Raw genomic sequence first — 4,588 nt, 5'->3', positions numbered from 1 at the left:
AAAATGTAAATATTTCTCAGGAAAAGCAGATCTATGGTCCTCTTCCTGGGCTATTCTCTGGGTTATGAAAATATATTAATTTCGAAGTATTAGTATCAGCCATCAACCCTATATACACACTCCAGTATATACCCACTAGGGTGCCATTACACCTTTTGATCAGAGTTTGGGAAACCTCTTGGTCCTTTGTTCAGAACCATAATCCTACCCCTCAGAATACCTTCTCTAGTCTATAAAAATGGCTATTCAGCCACAACTCTGTGTCACTGTAGGGTGCCTAACAGAGTAGCACCCCTAAACTCACAATTTGAGTCCCCTTTGTCATGATATACTGATCGTTCATGATCTCCCTTCCACAGACTTCGCACATCTGGATGGTACATATCACCTCATAATTCTCTCTATGTCTTTAAGCTACTCCACTTTTCTGTAGCTTTGTTTCCATGTGTTATTTGATTGCTTTGGTGTGTAGATTTTATATTTAACTAGTGTTTTTCAAAAAAACAAATTTCCATTTCACTTGATCCCAATAATTTTGGGAGTATATATCTTTTTATTTATTTATTTACGTTATATTTATATCCTGCCCATTCCATACAGACTCAAGGCGGCTAACAGCATAAAATAGACAATAAACAAACAATATTAAAACAATAAAACAATCAGATAAATAACAATGGTGCTACTTCAGGCAGAACATATAATATTTTCTTTCTCACGTGCACAAATCCTGGGCAGTTAGTAATTAAAGCGCTATGGATCCAGATGTGGTGGCAGCCCTCTCCCATTAGATGTCATATGCCATCCGAAACAGTTCAGTCTTGCAGGCCCTGTGGAACTGCGATTAATCCCGCAGGGCCCTGATGGCTTCTAAAAGGGTGTTCCAAAGAATTGGGGCCACAACCGAGAAGTCTCTTGCTTTGGTGGAGTTGAGCCTAGCCTCCTTTAGCCCAGGGACAGCAAAACGATTTTGAGAACTTGGTCACAGTGCTCTCTGGGGAACATGTGGGGCAAGGCAGTCCCGCAGATAGGTAGGTTCTGGGCCATATAGGGCTTTGAGACTGACCTTTGTATACACAGGTGTAGGTCCCTCCTGTTATGCCCATTTTGCCAGTTCATTCTCACCACTAATTCCTCCATCTAAATAGAGACAGGTAATTCAGCTATCCATTCCTCCAGCAGTTTTCTCTCAGTGGAAGATTCTTTTGCATCAACGGGAAATTCCTTGCACTGGATAAATGTACTACTACCAGTGAGCAGACTGATGGAAGCCAGCTTAATATTTATTTCCAGAGCAGCTGTCTAGTGATACTGAAAAATATATATTTTGTTTTCATTTCACACACCTGTTATTTGGAAACTTAATGCATCTTTTATTGTATGTCAGGGACACTTGGCATGAAACCCTTATTCTGTTTGTAATTACTAATGACACATATTTTTGACTGATGTCTTGCTTTTGGGCCAGCACAGTGGGTATTCATTGGACCAGTCAGGTTCATGTGAATAATATAACCCCTTTCTTGGTCTCAATGAGAACTGTCCTTCATGGTTGCTGAAGCTGACTTGAAAGTTTAAATATGAACTTGCTGATTTTTAGGTTTTGGATTCTAAAGTTTATCTCCCAAAATTAGTGCTGAGGCTTTTGCAAGCTATTTTGCAGATAAAATATTGTCATTCTGCCAGGAACTTGCATCACAACTTACCTAGTAGAAGACATGATGGTGCCATCTACTGTACATTGTTAGTATTAATTGATCTTATTATGAAACAATATGAGAACTGGAGGCCCCTTGGCCATCTTCAGATTCAGAAATGGACCATTTCAGCCAGCTCTCTCAGGATGAGACTGACATGATTTGGGGTGCTGTGAAGTCCACAACTTGCCTTCTGGACCTGTAACCATCATGGCTGGTCAAAACCAGCAGTGATTGGATATAGGCCATCCTGGTAGATATTATCAACTTCTCCCTGAGTTCAGGGACTTTCCTGGGGCCTTAAAAGAGGCCGTGGTGAGACTGCTTTTGGAGAAACCATCTCTGGATCCACTGATCCATCCAACTACTGCCCAGTTTCAAACCTACTGTTCCTGGGTAAGATAGTTGAGAGAGCAGTAGCTGAACAGCTTCAGGTTTTCCTGAATGATTCTTTAATCCTGGCTCCATTCAATTTAAGCTCCCACATGTTAATCTTTGGTATGCAGCATCCCACAGGGGCAATTCTCTCTCCTATGTTATTTAATATCTATATGTACCCCCTTGCTCAGCTGGTTTGGAGCTTTTGACTGGGTTGCTATCAATTTGCTAATGACACTCAGTTTTATCTGTTAATGGATGGCTGACTGGCCAGATGTTTTGGCCAAGGATTTGGAGGCTGTTGCTAGATGGTTAAAGCAGAGTTGGCTGAAACAAAATCCATCAAAGATAGAGGTCCTGTGCCTGGGTCAAGGGGGAATGGGGATCCAACTCCCAGCCCTTGATGGGGAACTATTAACACCAGCGTTGGCAGTTAAGGGCTAGAGTGTGACTTTGAATGCCTATGGAGACCCTATGGAGAATCTATGGAGACCCAAATAACAAATATTGCCAGAGCAGCATTGTTCCTTCTTCTCAAGATCAGGCAACTGGCTCCATACCTTTCCCCCTTCAACCTGGTCAAAGTGATCCATGCAGTATTCTCCTCCAGGCTAGACTATTGTAACTCACTCTATGCAGGGTTACCCTTGAGAGTGATCTGGAAACTTCAACTGGTCCAGAACACAGCATCATGTGTCCTTACAGGAACACCACTAATAGCTCATATACAACCAGTGCTCCATCAATTGCACTGTCTTCCAGTTGAATACTAGGTCAAGTTCAAGGTTTTGGGTTTAACCTCTAAAGCCCTATATGGGCTGGGACCAACATACCTTCAGTATTGTCTCTCCGAGTATGTCCCCTGAGGAGCATTATGTTCAACAGATCAAGATCAGCTGGCCACCCCTGGCCCTAAAGACGTTCACTTAGTCTCAACCAGAACCAGAGCCTTCTTGGCTCTGGTGCTGGCCTGGTGGAACACTCTCCCTATTGAGATCTGGGCCCTGGGGAACTTAATGAAAGATGAAGATGTTCCACCAGGTCTATTGTTGAGGTGCCAGAGATCTATTTATGTGGGCCTCCCCCTGCACTGCTGTCAACTTGGTTATCTTTCCACCTGTTCCCCCCAGTACTAGTTGCCATCCACCCGTAAATATATAAGGAACTTACCCAGTAGTAGACATGATGGTGCCATCTACTGTGCATTGTTAGTATTAATTGATCATATTATAACTTGGGTTTTAAGAATTGTTATTTTATAGATTGAACTATGTTATTCATTGTTCTATTGTAAACTTCCCAGAGCTTGCTTGCAGGGGAAGGAGGACTAGAAGCCAAATAAATAAATACACTCCTGCCAAAAATCTGAGCTCCTCTGTTATACTGATGTTTCATACTTGTTTAAAGCTTCTTTTTATGTTTGCCATATTTAATATTTAGTGTCCTTCCAATAAACAGTACTGTATCCTGATGTATAAATTGTGACAGGTGGTCATAATTTTAATCTAAAATTACCTTTACAGCTTGAGCAATCAGTGCTTTCAACTGGGGCAAGAAACCTGATAGAGGTATAAAGCATCTTGGATGCCTTAGAAGAAAAGGCCCTGTTTCTTATACCAACCCACCCACCCTCATTCTATGACTACAGGCAAAATTGGGTCTAAGACTATTACCTCAGCTGTTTAGTGGAATGAAAATTTGGGCAAGAGAAAAATGAATATTTAGCAAATATGTATAGAAAACAATGTTTAACTTTTGTCAAAAATTTGTTTGAATCATCCTAATCTCATGTGTTTATACGTTCACAACAAATATCATGTAGCTGCATGGTTTTGTCTGTTCAAGATTAGATTGAGCAACTAATAAAATTATTGAACTTTTTTGTCAGAATATTCTGTTATCTGATATGCTCTGTAATATCCCAGCACTAGTAATCTTTTTTAAATACAGCAAATGTTGATAAGATTAAGAAGTACAGTAAAAGGTGAATACTTCATCTGACCTATTATACCCCTGTAGGATTATTATAGTTTCAGTCTAAAGTGCTATAAATAGAAACTACTTTTTACCTCCAAAATGGATGATATTAACTAGGTCCCTAAGTGTGGTTGTCCTTGAGAAATCAATGGCAGTCTTGCACAAGATCTATAGCAAATTTTCTGTGTTTTTTTCTCCTTCATATGAAACGAACAAGCATGGTAGCAAGCATTAATTCTCAAAACCTAAGCAATCCCCTGATTATGGTAACTGACCCAAGTATTGTCTGTTACTGAACTGAATCATAGAGTTGGAAGGGACTCAAAGGATCATCTAGTCCAACCCCCTGCACAATGCAGGAAGTTCATAAATACTTCCCCGTAAGTTCACAGGATCAGTATTGCTGTCAGATGGTCATCTAGCCTTTGTTTATAAACCTCCAAGGAAGGAGAGCCCACCAATTCCCAAGGAAGCTAAACACATAATGTCAGATATGAATTTTTGAACTGTCTCAGATCTATTTTTGCTGTAGTGAA

Source organism: Heteronotia binoei, chromosome 10 (assembly GCF_032191835.1).
Source record: "Heteronotia binoei isolate CCM8104 ecotype False Entrance Well chromosome 10, APGP_CSIRO_Hbin_v1, whole genome shotgun sequence".
Classification (NCBI taxonomy): Eukaryota; Metazoa; Chordata; class Lepidosauria; order Squamata; family Gekkonidae; genus Heteronotia; species Heteronotia binoei.
Note: the sequence above shows the minus strand (reverse complement) of the source record.